Source organism: Phocoena phocoena, chromosome 7 (assembly GCF_963924675.1).
Source record: "Phocoena phocoena chromosome 7, mPhoPho1.1, whole genome shotgun sequence".
NCBI lineage: Eukaryota > Metazoa > Chordata > Mammalia > Artiodactyla > Phocoenidae > Phocoena > Phocoena phocoena.
The window spans coordinates 47,286,241-47,292,304 of record NC_089225.1 but is presented as its reverse complement, the minus strand read 5'-3'; the positions used below and the strand labels follow the sequence as shown (position 1 = coordinate 47,292,304).

The following is a 6,064-nucleotide window of genomic DNA, read 5'->3' as shown; positions in this document are numbered from 1 at the left end:
TCCCATATAATAGCCTTCAGATTCCATGATGTGAATTGGTCTTAGAAATGAGACTGGTGTATAATGAGGTCCTTCTGCTTAAATCTTATTGGAGAAACTAAAGCCATAGACATATCTCAGGTTGAACTTCAACTTTTAACAAACTACATTATAAGGAGATGACACAATACAGTAGCATTACCTGCACAACTATTAGCACTGTTACCAAAAACAGCAATAGCACTATGATGTTTGAAACATTTTAGCTTCACTGCATTTTCAAGAGAAATCTGAATCAGCATTGGAATAATATCTCCAGTATGAATAGAGGAGCTAGAAGCAGAATCAAGGTCTACTGTGAACCACAGCAGTTCTTTGGCCCCTGGAGAAGATTCCTTTCCATGCCATAGCACTAGATATGTAAATAGAAGAAAAAGCATGGATCGTACATAGACATGAGAAAGGAACAGAAAAGTAGAGCCAAGGTACTGATGCAGGTCAAGGCCATTAAGCGTTTTAAGATGTCTTAAAAGAAGAGCTTGCTAACAAAATTCTCTATGCTAAACCTTTCTTTCTTTGTTCATCTTGTCATATTTACTTTTCTCCTCTGTCACCTTTATTTATACATGATCCAATGGCTTATCAATGGATTTATCACATTAAATTGTTGACTTAAAGGTTTACTAATGTCTTCCAATTCACTTTTTTCTTTTCTTGATGTGTCTGAAAGCAGCATTTTTAGCAAATGATGTAATTTTTCAACATAGAAATGTATTCATGCATAGTTGTTCCTTTGTGGCTGGCTGGAGGAATGAATATCCACAGGCAGATAGAGCCAAATAAGTAAAGTGGTTTACCAAAGTAGAAAGTTGATTGTCAGAAACACAAATAAAAATAAACATTTCCATTATCAATCAGAAGAATAACTATCTGGATATCTACATTTCTTGACAGAGCTTGTCAAGAGAGCTCTGGACATTCCAGGTTTGGTTTACTGTGGACTATTTTTTTTTAGCTTTATTGAGGTAAAACTGACAAATAAAATTGCAATTGCAATATCTTCAAAGTGTCTAATGTGTCTATTTGATATATGTATACATTGTGAAAGAAATCCCATAAAAATATATCCATCGCCTCACATATCTACTTATCTGGGTTTTTTTTTTTTTTTTTTTCTTGGTGAGAAAACGTAAATTCTTCTTTCAGGGAATTTCAATTATACAATACAGTGCTATCAATGATAATCACCATGTTATACATTAGATTCTCAGGCCTTATTCATCTTATAACTGAGAGTTTGTATCTTTTACCAACCACTCCACCTTCCCCGCACTGCTCCCAGCCCCTGGCAACCATTATTCTGCTCTTTGTTTCTATGAGTTTGTCCCTTCCTTCCCGCCTTCCTTCCTTCCTTGCTTCCTTCCTTCCTCTCTTCCTCCCTCCCCCCCTTCCTTTTTCTTTCATTTTTTCTTTCTGTCTTTCTCACTCTCTCTTTCTTTTAGATTCCCCATATAAGTGATAGAATGAAGTATTTGTCTTTCTCTGTCTGGCTTATTTCAATTAGCATGATATCCTCCAGGTTTACTTCATCCATGTTATCACAAATAACAGGATTGCCTCCTTTTATAAAGCTAAATAATATTCTATTATATATATATACAATGGCATCTATATTTTCTTTATTCATCTGTCAATAGCTCAGGTTGTTTCAAAACCTTGGATATAGTGAATAATGCTGCAATGAACATAGGAGTAAAGATACCTCTTCAGATAATTATTTTATTTCCTTTGGATATATACCCAGAAGTGGGATTGCTGGATCATATGGTAGTTCTGTTTTTAATTTCTTGAGGAACCTCCATTCTGTTTTCCATAGTGGCTGCACCAATTTACGTTCCCACTAACAGGGCACAGGGTTCCCTCTTCTCCATATCCTCGCCAGCATTTGTTATCTCTTGTCATTTTGATAATACACATCCTAACAGGTGTGAGGTGATATCTCACTGTAGTTTTTATTTGCATTTCCCTGATGGTTAGTGATGTTGAGCACCAGCTGCCCATTTGCTTTTTGTTTTGTTTTGTTTTTGGATCAAACCATTTTATTAAGGGGCTTGGGGGGTGGGGGACAAAGGGCTGGGAGGACAATGGGATCTGATGTCCTCAGCTGGGCCAGGATCTCCCGAGCTTCAAAGTCACCAAAAATCCTGTTGGCCATTTGTATGTCTTCTTTGGAAAACTGCCTAATTTAAGTCCTTTGCCCACTTCTAAACTGAGTTGTTTTTTGCTACTGAGTTGTATGAATTCCTTGTATAATTTGAAATATTAATCCCTTATTAGATTTGTGGTTTGCAAATATTTTTTCTCTTTGCATAGGTTGCCTTTTCATTTTGTTAATGGTTTCCTTTGCTGTACAAAAGCATTTTGGTTGGTATAGTACCACTTGTTTATTTTTGCTTTTGTTGCCTTTGTTTTTGCTGTCAGATCCAAAAAGTCACTGCCAAGACTAATGTCAAGGAGGTTTTTCCCTATGTTTTTTCTTAGGAGTTTTATGGTTTTTGGTCCCATGTCCAAGTCTTTAATCCATTTTGACTTGATTTTTGTATATGATGTAAGGTCCAGTTTCATTCTTTTACATGTGAATATCCAGTTTTCCCAACACCATTTAATGAAGAGATTATCCTTTTCCCATTTTATATTCTTGGTGCCTTTGTTGAAAATTAATTGACCATATATGTGTGAGTTTATTTCTGGGCTCTCTATTCTGTTCCATTGATTTATGTGCCTGTTTTTATTCCAACATCATTCTGTTTTGACTACCAAAGCTTTGTAATATGGTTTGAAATCAGGAAGTGTGATGCCTACAGTTTTGTTCTTCCTTCTCAAGATTGCTTTGGCTATTGGGGGTCTTTTCTGATTCTATATGAGTTTTACACTCTGGAGTATTTAATTATGATCCAGGAAAGTAGGTTGCTCATGTGAGGAGTCCAACATATACTGCATGACATTTTCAATGCATTTTTCTAACCAAGATTTCCAGATACTTGTGCCTGACCTTGCTAAGAAATAAGAACTCCGTATCATGACCACATTCTCACCACTTTCTGATTTTCTCTCTTATTAGAGTTGACTGCAGAACTACCCCCTTAAAATACCCTTTACTGGACATATTTTGTAGGGATAAATGTCAGAGTTCTTCCAGTTTTGGTGCTGCCCACCATCCTACAATTCCCCAACTCCGTCAGCACCTCTATCCTGTCTCAACACAGCAAAAATAGGTATAATTAGTATCTAGAATCATAGAATCACCAATTAACATGTGTTAAATCTGCTGCTTCCCATCATCTATCTTGGAATATTTCTTGACAGTGAGAAGCATTTAGACCAAAGAAAAGTGAGAAAGAATTACATCCTTGCATATTGATTGAAATATGATTTCCTTAATTGTATAGCAAGATAGAAAATATGTGTAAATAAATATATTTTACAATTTGATTTTACCATTAAAATTATTTTGGTGGCCAGCACAAGACAGATCTTAGATTGCTAATGACCAATGAATGGGATGACCAATGAATGAGATGACCAATGAAACTTGGAGGCGACATCCCTTTGGACATTTTGTTATGTGAAATAATAAATGTCCTTATTGATTAGGCCACTTTCAGTTCTCTTTTCTGTTACTTTAAGCTGAAAACATCCTAGAAAATGTAGAGATATTATCTTATACATGCCTTTTTATAGTGATTGAATTAACTGAATAAATGGGGAGGACAGAGGAGGGGAACTAGGAAAGGCATCAGGAATCTCTGTGAAAAGGACTACATAGGGGAATTTTGAGAACTGCTGATTGTAATAATACCCAGCTTCATAATTTGGCCTAGGATTCGTTTTATTATAAATTTCTGATTCTACAGTGAATTAATGGATGTTAATGGATTGCAAACATCTGTTCCTTCGACAACTGATATTTTATCCTTTTTTTTCTTTAATTACTAAAAGATAGGACTGCTGTCACTGTCACTGTCCTCAAAGTTATATCACAGAGAACTGATAAATAGCTAACATTTTGTTACTCTTAAAAAGTTGGAAATTTAAGGCATTAATTGATTTTTCTCTAGATGTTCCAGGTAACAGGTAAATCTAAAACTAAAATTCATCTGATTTGTAAAGACTCTAGATCCCTGATTCTACCTAATACTAGAATTACTTCATTGGACACATATAACCTCCTTAAAGAAAAATAAAACATATTTTTTTACTTAAGAAACAAGTTATTGTGGCTTCCTAGAAAAGCAATGTAATTTGCAGTTCATAAAATTTTAATATGTTTACATATGTCTGTATATATGCATACATGGATGCATATGTATATATATGAAAACATAAATGTATCTGAAAAAACATAAATACACCTTAAATTACATTTATTTAAAAATAAACCTTATTAGAGATTTTCTGTATTTATATCTCAGATTACCCTTCTTTAAAAATAAATACACAGATCAGCCTTGGGTGGAGAAAAGAGAAAATACTGCAGGATATGTGTGGGCTAGGGGCTGTTGGAGTTTTATCTGGTGCCCTCCTTTCTTTATGAGGTATCCCTCACTGCTGGCCAAGTGCCAGAGAAGGTGTGCAGGCATCTCCCCGCCAATACCCGACAATGGGCAGCTCCTGCTTTGGCCTCAACGAACGGCTGATAAAGCGGCTGCGGCCTCTGCCTACCTTGACCTTCATCCGTACCTGCCTGCCCCAGAGGAGGAGCAGAGATTTCCGCGTGGTGGTGGTCGGCTCGGCCGGCGTGGGCAAGAGCGCACTGGTGCAGAGGTGCGTGCGCGGCAACTTTCGTGAGGGGTATCTGCCGACCATCGAAGATACCCACTTCCAGGCGCTGGGCTGCAGCCACACGGTGGGCGCGCTACTCACCACCGACACCACCTGCGGCTGCCGCTACCGGGGCCTGCAACGCCTCGCCATTGCCAGGGTCATGCCTTCATCCTGGTCTACTCCGTCACCAAGAAGCAAACCCTGGAGGAGCTGAAGCCCCTTGATGAGCTGATCGGTCAACTCAAAGGCAACAGCCCGCAAAAGTGCGCCATCATCCTGGTGGGCAACAAGTGCGATGAGAGCCACCGGGAGGTGAGTGAGAAGGAAGGTGCTGCCTACGCGTCAGAGTGGAATTGTGCCTTCTTGGAGACCTCCGCCAAGATGAATATCAATGTGCAGGAGCTGTTCTAGATTCTGATAAACTTCGAGAAGAAGCCCGCCGCTGCCACCGGCGCCCAGCCTCCCTAAAAGAAATCCCAGATCCCCAAGACCACGGAGAAGCTGGTGGTCAAGTGCATCATCACGTGAACCCTGAGCCTTAAGGAGCCCGACCCTCTTCTTCAGTGTGCCGAAAACATGGACAGACCCCATTGTGCTGTGTCACCTGTACATGACTGACTTTTGTGCTGTCGTTTGGGTTGTAACAGTTAGATGTCAATAAATGTCCCTTGTGAGTTAGTAACTTTTCTTTTTCCCAGGCAAGAGGACTCCAATTGTTAAAATATGGACATTGGAGGAGGAGAGGAAAAGGAACAGGATGCATTTTAAAGGATGGGACTTGGACAGACTTTAGAGATTAATGTTTAAAAAAGAGAATGGAAATAGCAAAATGAATTGAAAGATGTCACTGCCCTTCTTGTAATCCTATTATTGTGTATTATTCTTAAATATTTCAAGTCCTGTAAATGTCTGATCATATCTTCCCATTGTATATTTAATTGTTAAGAGACATGTTTTTGCAACAAAAGCTCTGACAGCTGACTGTGAGACAGAGATACTAAACATGATAAGTAAATGAATGTTCTATAGCTGAGCATTGAGGGTGGGAGCAGAGAAAATTGTGAAAGTAGAACTTGCTTACTAAATATATGCCAATTGTTTCCTAAGTCATTTAAAAATGTTTAAGTATTCTACACTGCAGTTTTAAAAAATTATAACAGTTCCATGACTTAATAAAGCTTTTCCTGCATGCAAAAATAAATAAATACAGAACTGATCTGACTTACATGACATATATTACAGATGGCAAACAAAATGGTTT

At 38.0% G+C, this 6,064-nt stretch overlaps 1 pseudogene; it reads left to right on the top strand.

Annotated features, from left to right (window-relative positions):
- Positions 1-4,639: 4,639 nt before the first annotated feature.
- LOC136125367 (GTP-binding protein Di-Ras3-like) lies at positions 4,640-5,331 on the top strand (annotated as a pseudogene).
- Positions 5,332-6,064: the final 733 nt, after the last annotated feature.